The sequence below is a fragment of the Anomaloglossus baeobatrachus genome (genome assembly GCF_048569485.1).
Source record: "Anomaloglossus baeobatrachus isolate aAnoBae1 chromosome 1 unlocalized genomic scaffold, aAnoBae1.hap1 SUPER_1_unloc_1, whole genome shotgun sequence".
NCBI classification, from domain to species: Eukaryota; Metazoa; Chordata; class Amphibia; order Anura; family Aromobatidae; genus Anomaloglossus; species Anomaloglossus baeobatrachus.
In genome coordinates, this window is record NW_027441774.1 from 837740 (window position 1) to 859033 (window position 21294).

The following is a 21294-nucleotide window of genomic DNA, read 5'->3' on the forward strand; positions in this document are numbered from 1 at the left end:
GCTGCTCGTTACACACAGCCCTGGTTCGTTTTCTTCAAAGCCGCTCTCCTGCTGTGACACACAGATCGCTGTGTGTGACAGCAAGAGAGCGACAAATGAAGCGAGCAGGGAGCAGGAGCCGGCGTCTGACAGCTGAGGTAAGCTGTATCCAAGATAAACATCGGGTAACCAAGGTGGTTACCCGATATTTACCTTAGTTACCAGCCTCCGCAGCTCTCACGCTGCCTGTGCTGCCGGCTCCGGCTCTCTGCACATGTAGCTGCTGTACACATCGGGTTAATTAACCCGATGTGTACAGCAGCTAGGAGAGCAAGGAGCCAGCGCTCAGTGTGCGCGGCTCCCTGCTCTCTGCACATGTAGCTGCATTACACATCGGGTTAATTAACCCGATGTGTACTGTAGCTAGGAGAGCAAAGAGCCAGCGCTTAGTGTGCGCGCCTCCCTGCTCCCTGCTCACACTGGTAACTAATGTAAACATCGGGTAACCATACCCGATGTTTACCTTAGTTACCAGTCTCCGCAGCTTCCAGACGGCGGCTCCGTGCAAGCGCAACGTCGCTTGCACGTCGCTGCTGGCTGGGGGCTGGTCACTGGTCGCTGGTGAGATCTGCCTGTTTGACAGCTCACCAGCGACCATGTAGCGATGCAGCAGCGATCCTGACCAGGTCAGATCGCTGGTCGGATCGCTGCTGCATCGCTAAGTGTGAAGGTACCCTTAGTTTCATTTCTTTAGATCCCACTTTAATCCCTGAGTAACAATTTGATATTATCAAGTGTTGTGCTAACGGCTCTAATGCTAGGTTGAACAGTAAAGGTGATAACGGACAACCTTGTTGAGTGCCCTTTTTCAATGCTATAGGATCTGATAATATTTGATAATATTACTCATATCCTGGTGTGTAAATTGTAGCTAACGGACTGGCATAAATGGCTGTCAAGTAATTCCTGAATATACCTATTATCCCAATTAATTGATTGAGATGAATAATGAGTCCTGCGTCATCCACATGATGAACCGTGATCTGCGCAGTACCCTCATAGGCCCGCGTAGGCAGACTCTGCAGTGCCTTACTGCGGGCTCAGCATAGAACATCACTGCGCAAGCAGCGTGCTGCCTCATTGCAATTCTGATTACGTCGTTCAGGAGAAGCTGGACGTGAGACAGGCGGGGAGGTGAGTGAGGCTGCTGCCGGCTTCTACATATTAGAAATATCTCTAATGTGTCTGTGTATACATGTATGATGTGTATATCTATGTATGTCAGTGTAAATGACTGTGTATGTATTTATGTCTATTTATATGTATTTGACTCGCCCGCCCCAGGGCCTTAGGTAACTCGGTGTCGGGCCGGACTAGTCCGGGGTAGTCAGTGGTGGGGCCCGATTCCATGACCCACCCTGGCGGAGTCAATAAAAATGTTGTAGCAGATGGGGAAATGATGATGAGAGTCTTAGTTTAATTAAATTCGTGACACCACCTGTGGTAATTTGCAGCTATGGAGCCACAGCTGCTGGAAGGGACCTCCGGGACTGATGATATGGCAGCTGAGGTGTTTCTTGCTCTCCACAGGTAGAGCGGGTACCCCGGGGCAACCTTTGGTGCTTGGTAAAGTCTATTGTGTTTGTTAACGAGGTGCAGGATAAACCAGACGACACAGGGGTTGCAGTTAAGATGTTTACTCACTGTTCAGTCTCAGTGCTGCAGTTGACCGGTTACCCACGGAATGCCAGGAACCGCTGTCAGGGACCTCTGCCAATCCCGAATAGGTCAAGGGTCAGTCCCGGTTCACCTCTCTATGTGTCCTTTCTCTGGCTGTCTCCTAGTGCTCAACTGTTTTTGGATTGTCTTGCGCCACCACCACAGGGCCTGTACAAAGGTGGCTGACCTTAGTCATATCTTGCTCACCTTCACCGGTGATCTGTGGCAGGTTGTGGCCCTGGGCGCCTGCAACGATCTCCCAGGCCTTCGGTTTTACTTTAAGGAAAAGTCTTTCTTCCCTCAGTCTAGGGACTGTCCCTGATTTTGCAGCCTGATCCCTCCACCCGATCTCCGATCTTTCTAGTGGAACAGGTCTCGGGACAATTGCCCTTCCGTTACCCTGGAATCTCTTCTGTCGGTGTCACCTGGGCCTAGCAAGACCCCAGGATCTCCACCAGGAACCTCTTTCACTCCTTCCCTTCTGGAACTGATTTGTTCCTCTACTCACTCTCTCTGACTGCTCCCACACTCCCCCTGGCTAAGACCCACCCACACCATTGGGACTAATGAATGGGACTCAGAGCCCCATGAGCTAATCATCTATGGGGGTTACTGCCACTATCCCTAACCCGGTGCATGCCTACAAAATGGTGTGTGCAGGTTTTATCTGTGAACCGGTAGTTGACCCCATTCTTTCCCGGGATGGGATACCACACCTCTGGCTGAGGTGCAATATCTCTGTGGCGACAGAAGCCTCAGGGGCGCCACATATTTTTCTGAATTTCTCTTTAAATATGTACTTTTACGTATGCCTGTATGTGTACGTATGCCTGTATGTGTATGTATCTGTGTATGTGCGTGTCTACGTGTGGATGGGGCCCACTGAGCCTTTTTCACCCAGGGCCCACAAAATCCTGGAGCTGGCCCTGTGTCGTGTACATAGGACTGCAGGTGACAACTACTACATTATCTGTACTCAGAGTTATGACTGAGTAATCTATTGTGTTACATAGGACTGCAGGGGACATCTACTACATTATCTGTACTCAGAGATATTACTGTGTCATCTGTGGTATTACATAGGACTTCATTATCTGTACTCAGAAGGTTATCTGTGGTATTATATAAGAATGCAGGTGATATCTACTACATTACCTATACTCAGAGAGATCACTGTGTTATTTGTTGTGCTACATAATAAGACTGCAGGAGACATCTACTACACTATCTGTACTCAGAGATATCACTATGTTATCTGTGGTGATACATATGACTGCAGGTAACATCTCCTACATGACCTGTATTTAGAGATATCAGTGTGGTATCTGTGATGTTACATAGGACTGCAGGTAACATCTCCTACATTACTTATTTATCTGTGGTGCTACATACACTGTGTGCAGAATTATTAGGCAAATGAGTATTTTGATCACATGATACTTTTTATACATGTTGTCCTACTCCAAGCTGTATAGACTAGAGAGCCAACTACCAATTAAGTAAATCAGGTTATGTGCATCTCTGTAATAAGGAGGGGTGTGGTGTAATGACATCAACACTCTACTTTCTTTCCTTTGGCAAAATGGGTCTGAAGAGAGATTTGACGGGCTCTGAAAAATCCAAAATTGTGAGATGTCTTGCATAGGGATGCAGCAGTCTTGAAATTGCCAAACTTTTGAAGCGTGATCACCGAACAATCAAGCATTTCATGGCAAATCGCCAACAGGGTCGCAAGAAGCGTGTTGGGCAAAAAAGGCACAAAATAACTGCCCATGAATTGTGGAAAATCAAGCGTGAAGCTGCCAAGATGCCATATGCCACCAGTTTGACATTTCAGAGCTGCAACGTTACTGGAGTATCAAAAAACACAAGGTGTGCCATAATCAGGGACATGGCCAAGGTAAGGAAGGCTGAAAAATTACCACCTTTGAACAAGAAACATAAGATAAAATGTCAAGACTGGGCCAAGAAATATCTTAAGACTGATTTTTCAAAGGTTTTATGAACTGATGAAATGAGAGTGACTGTTGATGGGCCAGATGGATGGGCCAGAGGCTGGATCAGTAAAGGGCAGAGAGCTCCACTCCGACTCAGACGCCAGGAAGGTGGAGGTGGGGTACTGGTATGGGCTGGTATCATCAAAGATGAACTTGTGGGACCTTTTAGGGTTGAGGATGGAGTGAAGCTCAACTCCCAGACCTACTGCCATTTTCTGGAAGACAACTTCTTCGAGCAGTGGTACAGGAAGAAGTCAGTATCGTTCAAGAAAAATACGATTTTCATGCAGGACAATGCTCCATCACATGCATCTGTGACGCCCTGGGCAAGCCAGGGGTCACAGGTCACAACATCACATGCACCCCCACATTCCCTGCAGGTACACCTAGCTAACTAAAATCCTTGTTGCCTTCCTCCAGGGGCTGATGTCCACACCAGGGGGTGGGCCAGGCGGTTGGCTCCGCCCACTGAGGAGTACACAGCCCTGGAGGCGGGAGGAACCAGGCAGATAGAGTTTGGAGGAAGAAGTGGAAAGTTCAGTTTAGGAGTGTGAAGTAGAAGGAAGTGAAGTGGTAAAGGAGGACAGTAAGAGTGGTGACAGAAAAGGAACAGTTAAGCAAGCCTGAAGTTGGTCCGGGTGTGTGCCCCGGACTGAGACAGCAAGGTCAGCAGACGGCGGTGATAGTCTGCAGGGGGACTGCTTGGAGGTTGCTGGAAGGACCGCGGACGGGTGGTGACCCGGCGGTACCGGAGCAGTATACGAAGAACAGTCAGCACCAGGGCAGGGGCCTTTCGGATCCCGGCAAGGCTAGGAGTCGCCATAATTTGCCAAATCCATCAGTGAAGGGGACCTCTGTCTCCTAACAACCAAGTCCCGATTGAAGGCAACAGTCCGACCATTAAGGGGAGACACCGCCACCGCCAAGGCACCAGTTTCCCAGGGCCAGCGCCTGCGGGCAAGAGAGAGGCTCCTCCGGCACATATCCAAGCCGGGGAGCGGGTAACCGGTGGGGACCCATCGCTACCAAAGAGACTTTACATAGGTGCAGGGAAGAGACCGTCACCGCTAACTGCAGGGAACCGCAGCACCGTAACCGTCCGAGGGACCCATCCAACCAGCCGTTTGTTTACCAAGAACTGTGTCGTGTTTACTGGCTGAGTGAGTACCTCCGTGCCGTGCGGCACAGCGCTGCCCCTGCGCCCCTGCACCTCCACAGGCCCCATACCCGCCTGTCCACCATACCAACCCCATCACTGGGTCCCAGGAGCACCACAACCCCTACCCACGGAGGGGCACATCAACAACTGGCTGCTCCATACCATCACTCCCGAGCTCCCCATACAGAGCAGCGGTGGTGTTAACAAATCACCACAACCGTGGGTGGCGTCACGGACAATAAACTATCCCAAAACCCAATCCCCTTTTCACTCACGGGCGAGGAGCGCCGCTCGAGTCCCCGGGATCCGGCCCATCGCTCGAGCTACTGAGCAGCTGCAGCAGCCGCAGCGGCAGCCGGACCCGAGCAGTGGGAGAGCGCGGCGTCCCCTCCTCTGCCCGCGACAACTTGGCGTCACGAACAGGATCTTACCGCTCTGCCGTTGGGTAGAGGTGCGACTTGTGACCGCCGGAGGTATCCGGCCAGAAAATTTCAGAAGTCGCCATCTTTGGCGCGAAAAGTTCCCGCTCGAGCGTCTTCTCGAGTAGTAGAGGCGCGAAGGCCAAAACCCCGCCCCGATAGAGGAGGGGCCGGAAAGAGGCTAAAGGGGACGAAATGGCGACTGGTCGCATGTAGCCGCAGCTATAAAAGCAGAGACGCCAGGACTCTGCAGCAATACTGGGTTCCTGGAGGGCACGATTGCCAAGATGTACAACCCAACTCCCAACGAGGAAGCTCCCGCGCCAGGCACGGCGACGTGGTTGAGGGACCGGACCGTCCCGCTGAGTAACCGTCTGCAGGCCCACATGCAACTCCTCCTGGAGGAGTGGGAGACCGACATGGCGGACATGGTGGCTGCTATGCGGAGACGCGAGGTGGAAGAGGATTTGGAGGAGTGGGTAAGAGACCCACGCCCCTGTATTCCCGAGGGATCGGCCATTGAAGCTGAGGGGCCCGGCCTGCCTCCGCTCACCCTGCCTCTCGCCCCGCTACCCGCGTTAGCTGCCGCCGCTCCGCCACTAGGCCCGCTACCTGCCCAACCGGTAGCGATACCCTGCCAGTCCGCCCAGGCGGACCAACCGGCTGCAGACACTCAGGACGTCCCCGAATCGTCCCTGGGGGAACCACTAGAACCGCAGCCCTGTAATGCAAATGTGCCAGAAGCCCCGGCAGTGATTGTGCCAGACCCCGAGCCCGGGACCGTAGCATGGATGAAGGCCCGGGTGATTGCGTTCCACCAACGCCAACAGGATCAGATCTTCCGGATGATGGAGCAGTGGACCAACGAGGTGGAGATGCTGATTGCAACTGCCCCGATGTACGGAGGGGGAACAGATGTAGCAGAACCGACTGGTGACCCACGTCCCTATGTCCTACCAGGACCGGCTGCTGCGGCTGAGGGGCCCGGCCTAGTCTCGACCTCTGCATCACCCTTGCCGTTACTTCTGGGGCGCCTCAGTGTAAACTCGTCTGACCTGCTGCCCCGTGCTGCTGCAGAGGGATCTGATGTGCTGGATGCTGGAGGCCAGGAGGCTGCGGCCGCTGGCGGTAACCCGCCTGGCGCAGGAACAAGAGATAATGACTCCGGCCCTAGCCCCGGGTCCGCTGCTGAGTTTGAAGAGGCAAGTGAGCATTCCCGCTATGTAGGAGACCCCGTGGTTTTCCATACCCCGCGTACCGGTGGAAATGGGTACCGGGTATCCCTGTCACAGCAGGCATGTCAGTGCATGTTTGATATGCTGGTTGCAGAGGGTGGGTCCGCCTCAGCAGAAGAGTATGAGTAATGGCAGCGGAGCACCGCTGCACCTTCCCCGTTGGGACCACCAGTGTGTTTGTTTGAAAGTTCTGCTGATAATGATAAGTAAATAGAACCGTGAAGTTCACCTGATTCAACCGTGATTTGGAAACCGGCCGTTGCCGGCACCGTTGTCCCCGTGGGGACCGCTTGAAAGTTTGCATAGAGAACTTTCTATGGACAAGCCCGTGAACTTGCAGGGCAACCACAAACGTTAAGTGGCTTGTAAATAAGTTGTGTTACCGTTACCGTTTCCGCAATTACCGCCTCCGGAGAGGCAGGTTGGAGGGAGGGCCCGCAGTGGAGCAGGCTGGGGCCCAGCCACCACAGGAACCGGTGGCTACCCTCTGGAGGGGAAGGACAGATCCCGCTCGGGTAACTGGTTCAGGACTGGGGTCAAGGGGTGCTGCCTGGGTTTTAGGGGCAGCATCAGGGCCAGGTTACTTGGGTGGGAGAGAGCGGAGACCGTAACCGTTAACCGTTTTAATAATTGCAACGTTTAAGAACTGAACCTCCCGATGTGGGATGATGTCATAATTTGTATATATGTTACCGTTTTACCTTTTATATATTTTCAGAAAACAAAAGGAAAATAAAACCGGTGTTGGACGGGCAGCCCGAGGACAGTCTGCGTTTTGCTAAGGGGGAATGTGACGCCCTGGGCAAGCCAGGGGTCACAGGTCACAACATCACATGCACCCCCACATTCCCTGCAGCTACACCTAGCTAACTAAAATCCTTGTTGCCTTCCTCCAGGGGCTGATGTCCACACCAGGGGGTGGGCCAGGCGGTTGGCTCCGCCCATCGAGGAGTACACAGCCCTGGAGGCGGGAGGAACCAGGCAGATAGAGTTTGGAGGAAGAAGTGGAAAGTTCAGTTTAGGAGTGTGAAGTAGAAGGAAGTGAAGTGGTAAAGGAGGACAGTAAGAGTGGTGACAGAAAAGGAACAGTTAAGCAAGCCTGAAGTTGGTCCGGGTGTGTGCCCCGGACTGAGACAGCAAGGTCAGCAGACGGCGGTGATAGTCTGCAGGGGGACTGCTTGGAGGTTGCTGGAAGGATCGCGGACGGGTGGTGACCCGGCGGTACCGGAGCAGTATACGAAGAACAGTCAGCACCAGGGCAGGGGCCTTTCGGATCCCGGCAAGGCTAGGAGTCGCCATAATTTGCCAAATCCGTCAGTGAAGGGGACCTCTGTCTCCTAACAACCAAGTCCCGATTGAAGGCAACAGTCCGACCATTAAGGGGAGACACCGCCACCGCCAAGGCACCAGTTTCCCAGGGCCAGCGCCTGCGGGCAAGAGAGAGGCTCCTCCGGTACATATCCAAGCCGGGGAGCGGGTAACCGGTGGGGACCCATCGCTACCAAAGAGACTTTACATAGGTGCAGGGAAGAGACCGTCACCGCTAACTGCAGGGAACCGCAGCACTGTAACCGTCCGAGGGACCCATCCAACCAGCCGTTTGTTTACCAAGAACTGTGTCGTGTTTACTGGCTGAGTGAGTACCTCCATGCCGTGCGGCACAGCGCTGCCCCTGCGCCCCTGCACCTCCACAGGCCCCATACCCGCCTGTCCACCATACCAACCCCATCACTGGGTCCCGGGAGCACCACAACCCCTACCCACGGAGGGGCACATCAACAACTGGCTGCTCCATACCATCACTCCCGGGCTCCCCATACAGAGCAGCGGTGGTGTTAACAAATCACCACAACCGTGGGTGGCGTCACGGACAATAAACTATCCCAAAACCCAATCCCCTTTTCACTCACGGGCGAGGAGTGCCGCTCGAGTCCTCGGGATCCGGCTCATCGCTCGAGCCACCGAGCAGCTGCAGCAGCCGCAGCGGCAGCTGGACCTGAGCAGTGGGAGAGCGCGGCGTCCCCTCCTCCGCCCGCAACACATCGAACTACTCCACAGCATGGCTGGCCAGTAAAGGTCTAAAAGATGAAAAAACAATGACATGGCCCCCTTGTTCACCTGATCTGAACACCATAGAGAACCTGTGGTCCCTCATAAAATGTAAGATCTACAGGGAGGGAAAACAGTACACCTCTCGGAACAGTGTCTGGGAGGCTGTGGTGGCAGCTGCACACAATGTTGATTGTTAACAGATCAAGCAACTGACAGAATCTATGGATGGTAGGCTGTTGAGTGTCATAAAGGAAGGTGGCTATATTGGTAACTAGTTTTTGGGGGTTTTGTTTTTGCATGTCAGAAATGTTTATGTCTAAATTTTGTGCTGTTATATTGGTTTACCTAGTGAAAATAAACAAGTGAAATGGGAATATATCTGGTTTTTATTAAGTTGCCTAAATATTCTGCACAGTAATAGTTACCTGCAAAAACAGATATCCTCCTAAGATAGAAAAATCTAAAAAAAAACACTCCAACTTCCAAAAATATTAAGCTTTAATATTTATGAGTCTTTGGGGTTGATTGAGAACATAGTTGTTGATCAATAATAAAAAAATTTACTAAAATAGAACTTGCCTAATAATTCTGCACACGGTATAGGACTGGAAGTAACGTCTCCTACATTATGTGTTGTCAGAGTGTTATGTTGTTTGTTATATTTTTTGTTTGGCCAGGGTGGTTGGCTGGAAAAAAAAGTCTCAGGGCTTGGGTCCCTGATCTATTCTGACCCAACAACACCCCTGGCTTTGGATAATAAATACTGATGTAAAATACTAACCAAAATACTGTTAAAAGTCATTACATTTGTTTTTTATTTTGTTTTTTTCACATAGTATAGAAATACATATGTCTGAATGAGGCATATATATATATATATATATATATATATATATATATATATATATATATATACGAGGGGCTGCTTATAAGTCTTTGGCTTTGTGATCTTTTTTTGTTTCTATGGTAACGAATGTTACATCACGTGAAAGCCGTATGTGTCTAATATATGTTTTCAAAAATTTTGCATTTGTTGCTTATGGCAACAGTGTTCTATGCATGCGGGAAAACAAAATGGGGTAGTCTTATGCGATATTCACAGCAACTGAGTGCAGAGCAGTGATAAAATTCTTGTTTCTGCAAGGAAAGTCCACAAAGGATATTAATGGTGATATGTCGCAGACATCGGGTATCAATGCCCCTCATATTCCACAGTAAAGAATTGGGTTGCCAAATTTAAAACGGATTATTTCAGCACCAATGATGAGGAACGTCCTGGACGACTGAGAGCGGTTGTTGTTCCAGACATCGTCGATGCTGTGCACAACCTTGTACTGGAGAATCGACGAATTTCAGCTAAAGCAATAGCAGACATCATGGGGATTTCCTGTGAACATGTTTGCGTCATTATTAGAGTTGAGCGTGGTTCGCGGTTCGAGGTTCTCCAGTTCGCGGCTCGAGTGATTTTGGGGCTGTTCTAGATCGAACTAGAAATCGAGCTTTTTTGCTAAAGCTCGATAGTTCTAGATACGTTTGAGAACGGTTCTAGCAGCAAAAAAAACAGCTAATTCCTAGCTGGCTTTCCCCTGTAATAGTGTAAGTCACTCTGTGACTCACACTATTATGACATTTCAGTGTATAGTGTACGGGAACAGCGCATTCAGATCACTGCTGTTTGGATAATGGCGATCACCATTTTTTTTTTTTCCCTTGTCTTCCTTCCCTAAGCGCGCGCGTGTAGTGGGGCGGGCCAGCATGTCAGCCAATCCCAGACACACACACAGCTAAGTGGACTTTTAGCCAGAGAAGCAATGGAATGTGTGATAGGATGTCCATGTCACATGACCCTGCATTATAAAACCGGACATTTTCCTCCAGGACGCCATTATCTGCCTTCTGCGTCCTTGGTGTCAGACATCACTGGCGCAGCTCCTATCGCAGATACTGCTGTATACGCTCCATACACAGCGCTGGACAGCTTAGGGATAGCACTTTCTATCAGTCCTTTTAAGGGCTCGTACCGGCAGGGTCAGAGCCATAGGTGACAGAGTTTAAAACAGAGTTTAACAGCTACACAAGATGACAGCGTCTGTGTTTGCTAAGGTCAGGGATTTCCTCGCTGCATTTCCCCATTAGGAGGGATAGAAAAGCAGGCTTCCTTTCCTCTACCCAGAGACCCACAACCCTGCCACTGTACCCTCCTGCCCTTTGCACACTCCAACTCATTGTTACTAAGCCATTATACTAGCAAATACTGAGTGAACCTAGTGGCATCCTAAACGTGGCTGTTGGACTGCTGTATTGCCCCAGTAGTGCAAAAATATTTGCAGCACGTCTGCCTGCATTGCACACTAAAACTCATTGTTACTAAGCCATTATACTAGCAAACACTGAGTGAACTTAGTGGCATCCTAAACGTGGCTGTTGGACTGCTGTATTGCCCCAGTAGTGCAAAGATATTTGCAGCACGTCTGCCTGCATTGCACACTCCAACTCATTGTTACTAAGCCATTATACTAGCAAACACTGAGTGAACTTAGTGGCATCCTAAACGTGGCTATTGGACTATTGTATAGTCCCACTAGTGCAAAGATGTTTGCAGCACGTCTGCCTGCATTGCACACTCCAACTCATTGTTACTAAGCCATTATACTAGCAAACACTGAGTGAACTTAGTGGCATCCTAAACGTGGCTGTTGGACTTCTGTATCGTCCCACGAGTGCAAAGATATTTGCAGCACCTCTGCCTGCATTGCACACTCAAACTCATTGTTACTAAGCCATTATACTAGCAAACACTGAGTGAACTTAGTGGCATCCTAAACGTGGATATTGGACTTCTGTATAGTCCCACTAGTGCAAAGATATTGGCAGCACGTCTGCCTGCATTGCACACTAAAACTCATTGTTACTAAGCCATTATACTAGCAAACACTGAGTGAACTTAGTTGCATCCTAAACGTGGCTATTGGACTTCTGTATAGTCTCACTAGTGCAAAGATATTTGCAGCACCTCTGCCTGCATTGCACACTCAAACTCATTGTTACTAAGCCATTATACTAGCAAACACTGAGTGAACTTAGTGGCATCCTAAACGTGGCTGTTCGACTTCTGTATTGTCCCACTAGTGCAAAGATATTTGCAGCACGTCTGCCTGCATTGCACACTAAAACTCATTGTTACTAAGCCATTATACTAGCAAACACTGAGTGAACTTAGTGGCATCATAAAAGTGGCTGTTGGACTTCTGTATCGTCCCACTAGTGCAAAGAAATTTGCAGCACCTCTGCCTGCATTGCACACTCAAACTCATTGTTACTAAGCCATTATACTAGCAAACACTGAGTGAACCTAGTGGCATCCTAAACGTGGCTGTTGGACTGCTGTATTGCTCCAGTAGTGCAAAAATATTTGCAGCACGTCTGCCTGCATTGCACACTAAAACTCATTGTTACTAAGCCATTATACTAGCAAACACTGAGTGAACTTAGTGGCATCCTAAACGTGGCTGTTGGACTGCTGTATTGCCCCAGTAGTGCAAAGATATTTGCAGCACGTCTGCCTGCATTGCACACTCCAACTCATTGTTACTAAGCCATTATACTAGCAAACACTGAGTGAACTTAGTGGCATCCTAAACGTGGTTGTTGGACTTCTGTATTGTCCCACTAGTGCAAAGATATTTGAAGCACGTCTGCCTGCATTGCACACTAAAACTCATTGTTACTAAGCCATTATACTAGCAAACACTGAGTGAACTTAGTGGCATCCTAAACCTGGCTGTTGGACTTCTGTATCGTCCCACAAGTGCAAAGATATTTGCAGCACCTCTGCCTGCATTGCACACTCATACTCATTGTTACTAAGCCATTATACTAGCAAACACTGAGTGAACTTAGTGGCATCATAAAAGTGGCTGTTGGACTTCTGTATCGTCCCATTAGTGCAAAGATATTTGCAGCACGTCTGCCTGCATTGCACACTCAAACTCATTGTTACTAAGCCTTTATACTAGCAAAAACTGAGTGAACTTAGTGGCATCCTAAACGTGGCTGTTAGACTTCTGTATCGTCCCACAAGTGCAAAGATATTTGCAGCACCTCTGCCTGCATTGCACACTCAAACTCATTGTTACTAAGCCATTATACTAGCAAACACTGAGTGAACTTAGTGGCATCCTAAACGTGGCTGTTGGACTTCTGTATCGTCCCACAAGTGCAAAGATATTTGCAGCACCTCTGCATGCATTGCACCCTCAAACTCATTGTTACTAAGCCATTATACTAGCAAACACTGAGTGAACTTAGTGGCATCGTAAAAGTGGCTGTTGGACTTCTGTATCGTCCCACTAGTGCAAAGATATTTGCAGCACCTCTGCCTGCATTGCACACTCAAACTCATTGTTACTAAGCCATTATACTAGCAAACACTGAGTGAACTTAGTGGCATCCTAAACGTGGCTATTGGACTTCTGTATAGTCCCACTAGTGCAAAGATATTTGCAGCACGTCTGCCTGCATTGCACACTCCAACTCATTGTTACTAAGCCATTATACTAGCAAACACTGAGTGAACTTAGTGGCATCCTAAACGTGGCTGTTGGACTTCTGTATCGTCCCACAAGTGCAAAGATATTTGCAGCACCTCTGCCTGCATTGCACACTCAAACTCATTGTTACTAAGCCATTATACTAGCAAACACTGAGTGAACTTAGTGGCATCCTAAACGTGGCTGTTGGACTTCTGTATCGTCCCACAAGTGCAAAGATATTTGCAACACGTCTGCCTGCATTGCACACTCAAACTCATTATAACTAAGCCATTATACTAGCAATTTATGCTGCCAGTTTAAGGGCCGTAGTTGCATTGTCAGGGATGATTATTCTTTATTATTCTGCTGTTAATAAAGCTAGACCACCGCTGCAATCTACACCACCTCTCAATTTTTACTACCACATTTTAAGTGCACAATCTTGTCGCAATCAACATGAGTGGCAAAATGACAGATGCTGGTGGAAAGGGAAAGAGGCGTGTTGGAAAAGGAAAAAAAGGGTTTGTCCGTGGGGAAGGTGGCAAAGCTCCATTAACATCTGCTGAAGATAGACCATCTACCAGCAAAAGTAAGATGTCTACTACTTACCGTGGACAATCTGATGTGCTCCCTTTTTTACGGACACGAACAACTGGAACAAAGTTAGATGATGGCCAAAAAAGGAAAATGCTTGACTGGATCTCAAGTGGTCCAACAAGTGCCCTCTCAGCCACCTCAACTACCGCATCCAAAAAACACCAGTCCTCTGAGTTGTCATCCCAATCAACTTGCTTTCTCCCAGCTCTGAAGTCTCCATCAGCCCTGCACAGTATGGTGGAAGTGAGTCTGCAGAGCTGTTTAGTCACACTATAGCCTGGGAATCAGAGGTCTGCTCCCAAGCTACAGTGAGTACAGACCAGGAAATGGTCTGCAGTGATGCCCAGAACCTTTGTGACTCTGATTCAGGCCGTGAGGACCAAGTTTCTGAGCATAATGTTGACCCTTTGTCACAAACTGTAACACCTGTGGTTATAGACAATGAGGAACATACTGATGATGATGAGACGCCGATACCAGATTGGGATGACAACTTAAATATTCGGTCAGGGCAAGAAGAGGCTCGGTCTGAGGGTGAGGGGAGTGCAAACACAACAATTGATGAGGAAGTTCTAGATCCCACCTACTGTCAACCCACAGTCAGGCACTCGAGGAGGTCAACAGAGGCGGTGGAGGAGGATGCAACCGACGACGAAGTTACCTTGCGCCTTCCTGGACAGAGTCGGAGCACTGGTAGCATGTCTACAACTGCATCATCAGCCACCACTCTGCCTCTGAGCACTAGTCGGGGGGGCTCAGCAGGTCGCATGCCCTCTAAGCCTTGCCTAGCCTGGTCCTTTTTTGACATAGAAAAAGATCGCCCAAATTATGTGATGTGTAAAATTTGTCGTGATTCTGTTAGTAGAGGTCAAAACCTCAGCAGTTTGACAACTTCTTCCATGAATCGTCACATGAATAAATATCATAGGTCCCAGTGGGAAGCTCACCGTGCTGCAATGCGGCCTAGCAGAGCGAACCATCCAGGGCCTGCCCCTTCCAGTGCATCCGCGCGCTCTTCATCTTCTAGGACTGTGGGGACAGCTGTCACACCTGGTTTTCCACGCACAACTTCCACCACTGTAACCGCAACAGGCAGTTTGCTTGGTAGGTCGTCAGTTGGTTTGGAAGGGGAAACAAGTGCGTGTATACAGCTCTCTCAGACATCGATAGCACCAACGTTGGATGAAGGCAACATCATGTCTCCGACTGCACTTTCCTCACAAACCTGCATTTTTCCAGGGACACCCTACTCAACACCGTCTACACACAGCAGCCAGATCTCTGTCCCTCAGATGTGGACAAATAAAAGGCCATTTCCTGCGACTCATGACAAAGCTAAGAGGTTGACTTTATCCCTCTGTAAGCTCTTGGCTACCGAAATGCTGCCTTTCCGCCTGGTGGACACACAGGATTTTGGAGACCTTATGTCTGTCGCTGTGCCCCAGTACCAGATGCCCAGTCACCACTACTTCTCTAAGAAAAGTGTGCCCGCGCTACACCAGCATGTCGCACACAACATCACCGCTTCCTTGAGAAACTCTGTGTGTGAACGGGTGCATTTTACCACCGATACTTGGACCAGTAAGCATGGACAGGGACGTTACATGTCGCTGACTGGGCACTGGGTAACTATGGTGATAGATGGTGAAGGGTCTGCTGCACAAGTCTTGCCGTCCCCACGATTTGTGTGTCAATCCTCTGTCTGTCCAAGTTCCGCCACTGCTTCTGCCTCCTCCACCTCGTCTGGGTCCTCCACCTCCGCCCCAAGCCTGCCTGGTCAGGCCACCAGCGTTCTCACTGCGCAGAAGGAATCACGCACCCCTCATTACTATGCTGGCAGCAGAGCTCAACGGCATCAGGCGGTCTTTAGCTTGACATGTCTTGGGAATAAGAGTCACACAGCTGAGGAGTTGTGGTCAGCTCTGCGGTCCGAGTTTAATAAATGGTTGTCTCCACTCAACCTGCAGCCTGGTAAGGCCATGTGCGACAATGCTGCAAACCTGGATGCGGCCCTTCGCCTGGGCAAGGTGACACGTACCTTGTATGGCTCACGTGTTGAACCTTGTTGTCCAGCAATTTTTAACACACTATCCCGGCCTAGATGCCTTCTGACCAGGGCACGAAAACTGTCTGCTCACTTCCGCCATTCAAGCGCCGCAGCTGAGCGACTTGCATCGCTCCAGAAGTCTTTCGGCCTGCCGGTTCATCGCCTGAAATGCGATGTGCCGACACGCTGGAATTCGACTCTCCACATGTTACAGCGACTGTGGCAGCACCGCCGAGCCCTGGTGCAATACATCATGACGTATAGCCTGGGCCAACGAGATGCAGAGGTGGGGCAGATCACCCTGATGGAGTGGTCTCAGATCAAGGACCTATGCACCCTTCTGCACAGTTTTGACATGGCGACGAATATGTTTAGCGCTGACAATGCCATTATCAGCATGACAATTCCAGTCATTTACATGCTGGAGCACACGCTAAACACTATTCGGAGTCAGGGGGTGGGACAACAGGAAAGGGAGGAACTACAGGAGGATTCATATGCGCAAGACATAACAACATCTCCAAGGTCCAGACGTTCATCATCACCAACGCGGCAGGCATGGGATCATGGGGGACAGGGATCAACAAGGGCGCATGGTAGCAGGCGAAATGTTGAGGAAGGTGCAGGAGAACATGAAGAAATGGAGGACGAACTGTCCATGGACAGGGAAGACTCAGCGGATGAGGGAGACCTTGGTCAAATTTCAGTTGAAAGAGGTTGGGGGGAGATGTCAGAGGAAGAAAGAACGGTTAGCACCTCTATGCCACAAACACAGCGTGGACTTGGTCCGCATGGCTGCGCAAGACACATGAGTGCTTTCTTGCTGCACTACCTCCAACATGACCCTCGTATTGTCAAAATTAGAAGTGATGATGACTACTGGCTTGCCACACTATTAGATCCCCGGTACAAGTCCAAATTTTGTGACATAATTCCAGCCATAGAAAGGGACGCACGTATGCAGGAGTATCAGCAGAAGCTGTTTCTCGATCTTAGCTCGGCTTTTCCACCAAACAACCGTGCAGGTGCAGGGAGTGAATCTCCCAGGAGTATCTCCAAATGAACATCGATGCCATGACTTTGCAAATGGAGCCTTGCTCATTTTGGGCTTCAAATCTTGAAAAATGTCCAGAGCTCTCCACTTAAGCCTTGGAGATTTTGTCGTGTCCAGCTGCCAGCGTTGTCTCTGAACGTGTCTTCAGTGCTGCTGGGTGTGTGCTGACAGATAAGCGCACGCGTCTGTCCAGTGACAATGTGGACAGACTAACGTTCATCAAAATGAAAAAGTCATGGATCCACAAGGAATTTACTACCCCTGTGTCATCCTGGGGAGAGTAAATGCTTGTGGATTTGGAATGTGCTTGATGCAAATCAAAACATCCTGTTTGAACTTGGGCACAAGTGCTGCCACTGATGGGGTGTCTGTGTGGCCCAATTTTTTGAAAAAAGGGAGACTCCGCTTGGAGTAACCCTTGCTTACATTGTTTTTAAAAGGAGCCAAGATGAACAAGTCATGGTTCAGCAAAGACTTTGCTACCTACCCCGTTGTCATCCTGGGGACAGTTAAGAATGGCGTATTTTTGAATGTGCTTGATGCAAATCTAGCTGTGAAGTGTACAACTAGGGCACAAGTGCTGCCACTGAATGGGTGGGTGTGTGTGGGGCACAATTTTTGGAAAAAAAGGGAGACTCCGCTTGGAGTAACCCTTGATTGCTGTGTTTTTTTAAAAGGAGCCAAGATGAACAAGTCATGGTTTAGCAAAGACTTTGCTACCTACCCCGGTGTCATCCTGGGGACGGTTAATAATGGCGTATTTTTGAATGTGCTTGATGCAAATCTAGCTGTGAAATGTACAACTGGGGCACAAGTGCTGCCACTGAAGGGGTGGGTGTCTGTGTGGCCCAATTTTTTGAAAAAAGGGAGACTCCGCTTGGAGTAACCCTTGCTTACATTGTTTTTAAAAGGAGCCAAGATGAAAAAGTCATGGTTCAGCAAAGACTTTGCTACCTACCCCGTTGTCATCCTGGGGACGGTTAAGAATGGCGTATTTTTGAATGTGCTTGATGCAAATCTAGCTGTGAAGTGTACAACTGGGGCACAAGTGCTGCCACTGAATGGGTGGGTGTGTGTGGGGCACAATTTTTGGAAAAAAAGGGAGACTCCGCTTGGAGTAACCCTTACTTACATTGTTTTTAAAAATGATCCAAGATGAACAGAGCTGGGATCAGGAAAGACTTTGCTACCTACCCCGGTGTCATCCTGGGGACGGTTAAGAATGGCGTATTTTTGAATGTGCTTGATGCAAATCAAAACATCCTGTTTGCAACTAGGGCACAAGTGCTGCCACTGATGGGGTGTCTGTGTGGCCCAATTTTTTGAAAAAAGGGAGACTCCGCTTGGAGTAACCCTTGCTTACATTGTTTTTAAAAGGAGCCAAGATGAACAAGTCATGGTTCAGCAAAGACTATGCTACCTACCCCGTTGTCATCCTGGGGACGGTTAAGAATGGCGTATTTTTGAATGTGCTTGATGCAAATCTAGCTGTGAAGTGTACAACTGGGGCACAAGTGCTGCCACTGAAGGGGTGGGTGTCTGTGTGGCCCAATTTTTGGAAAAAAGGGAGACTCCGCTTGGAGTCACCTTGCGGTGTTTTACATGATTTTAGAAGGGTGTGCCATGCCTATATCTGTGTCTCGTCCTCTTTTTCCTCATTACGCTCTTTTGTTTTCACATGAAAATTTGTTCTTGTCACTTTCCCATGTGTTTGTGTTGTGTTGTGAGTTGTTTATCACCTTTTGGACACCTTTGAGGGTGTTTTCTAGGTGTTTTTATGTGTTTGTGATTGCCTGCCATTGTTTCCTATGCAGTTCGAGTTCGGTTCGTCGAACGTTCGACGAACCGAGCTCGAACGGGACCTCTGTTCGGCGAACCGACCTCGAGCCGACGCGTTCGCTCATCTCTAGTCATTATCCATGAACATTTGGACATGAGGAAGCTATCTGCAAAGGTGGTCCCCAAATGTTTGACAACAGATCAGAGAAGCATGCGAGTGAAAATCTCCTGGTTCATTTGTCAGCGTTTCCGGACTGATAAGAACTTCTTAGATTCACTAGTCACTATGGATGAAACCTGGATTTATTTGTATGACCCTGAAAACAAGGAGCAGTCAAGAGTAGAGGCACAGTGGTTCTCCTTGTCCAAAGAAGTCCAGTGTGCAAAAATCAGCCACTAAGGTGATGGCGTCTGTGTTCTGGGATAAGGAGGGTGTGCTGCTAGTGGACTACCTTCATAAAGGTTCGATCATCAATGCAAGGCATTAAATTGAACTTTTGGACCAAATGAAGGCAGCTTTGGAGGCCAAAAGGTGTGGCAAGCTGTCCAAAGGAATCTTGTTCCTGCAAGACAACGCCTCCTCTCACACTGTACAAATGACCCTGGCAAAAGTGTCAGAGCTGGGCTTCCAGCTGGTTGACCACCCACCTTATTCACCTGATCGAGCTCCCTCCAACTATCCTCTACTTCCAAACCTGAAGAAACACTTCAAGGGTAGCAAATTTCACACCATTTCTGATGCCTCGACTGCTAAGGATGCCTGGTTTGAGGCACAATCAAAATCCTTCTTTTTGCTAGGCTTACAGAACTTGGAATACCGACCGATGTAAGAAGTACGCTGACATCAGTGGAGAGTATGTGGAATAAATGTACAGTTTCATCATCTTATCTCGCTTCTTTCTGGATAAAGCCAAAGACTTATTGGCGCAGCCCCTCGTGTGTGTGTGTGTATCTATATATATAGATATATATATTTATATAGATAGGAAATTATATATTTTGCAAACCTGATAATCATTTCCTTTTTTAGCACTAAAAGGGTAGTTTCTCCTGTGTTTGAGGCGAGAACCTTGCTAAGACTGAAGAGTCACTTTCATTCTGACTTCTGACAATGTCTGATGTAAGTAACCTACTTTTCATATTATGTGTATTTCTGCATGTCTCTACATTTTCTCTATATAAACGGATAAGCAAGGGCAACAATGTTTTGAACTTTTGACTTTCCTTGTTTCACATCCAAAACAGCTTTGAGTGTGAGACAATCATCTTGGCTATCTTATACATAAATTTGACTTAACTATTCAGCATCTAATAATTAGTTATGCAGTTATGCAAATTCTTGTCATGTCACTGCATTGTTACTGTTTTGCTCCTAAAAATCTAAATTACAATTTTTATTATTTTGTTACTATTTGGTAAATCTACCTTTGTCTTTCAACACTGCCTGAATCCTTCTGATGCCAAGTCTCTTCTACACTTTCTCATTGGTGCATACTGGCTGACTCACTTGGGTATGTCTACAGCTTTTTCTTCAACTCTACCTACAAGTGTTTGATTGGATTGAGGTCTGGGGACTGTGGGGCCAATTCAGCACCTCTACTTGTCATTGAACCATGTTTTCACTAATCTGGAAGTACGTTTTGGGTCGTTGTCCTGCTGGAACACTATGTTGTCCTTTTCATAGCCATAGTACTGACGTGTACGAAGTACCTCATCTTGTAGGATACTCACACATAGATCTACATTGAGACCACCATCGAACCTGGTCAAGTATTGATCCATTAGCCCTTTTTTCCCTTCTTTCTGACGGACCCATTTGCACCCATCAGAGTTTAGTCTACTGACTTTCGTCTCATCGCTCCAAATCATCACTTCCAATCCTCTGCTATCAACGTTTTGTAAACCGTCAAGAGAAAAATATTCCAGCTCACCATGCCATAAAATCTGGAAGGGTTCTCGTGTCAGAAAGTCAGCAGAAACTTCAATAGAAAAGGAGATTGTCCAGCAACGATGCTTCAAAGGTAAAAATTTCAGTTTTATTGTGGACATTATACCAATGGCTAAGACCGCTCGCTTGGTTGAAAAGCGTCTTGTATAACCCTAAGACGCGTTTCGACCGAGCGAGCAGTCTTAGCCATTGGCATAATGTCCACAATAAAACTGAATTTTTTACCTTGGAAGCACCGTTGCCGGACAATCTTATTTTCGATCAACTTTTTGTAATATTTTGTAAACTCAAGCTGACGCGCCTTATGACGATATTAAAGTCAAAGCTTTTTCACCTTTTTTCGGCCACCATTCCAGACTTGTGCATCATGCATGGTGCTTACATGTACGTCTGTGATTTCACTATTATGAAGCATCCAAGCCACATCCACTGCTGTGTTTGTCGCAGCAGAACTGATAGACCTTGTGATGAACCAACTTGTTGACTCCAGTATTTTGCCTGGACATCCACCCCTTGGCTTTTGAATGGATCGATGGACTTCATTTTATATTCTTCCATCTGTCATGGCACTCACATGATGCAGTTTGTCAATTTTCTAGGACAAAAGACCACTATCGTTGATCTGGATAAAGCTGTTTCTCTCTTCTTGAGAAATCTTCATGGTTTCTCTTCTATTCAAACAAGTGACATTTTGCTTGGAAATTAATCTAATAACACATTTTGCTATTGGGAAATGTGAGAGTATGTTGTAATTTGTAGCATACAGGAAGAAAAACC

At 48.2% G+C, this 21294-nt stretch overlaps 1 long non-coding RNA gene across 2 annotated transcripts in view; it reads left to right on the forward strand.

Annotated features, from left to right (window-relative positions):
* Positions 1-21294, forward strand: part of LOC142258667 (uncharacterized) — a 108021-nt gene that overhangs the window by 23030 nt on the left and 63697 nt on the right. For both annotated transcript variants that reach the window (XR_012727836.1, XR_012727837.1), the window contains exon 2: positions 19600-19689. This is a non-coding gene — a long non-coding RNA (uncharacterized LOC142258667). The remainder of the gene's footprint in view (positions 1-19599; positions 19690-21294) is intronic.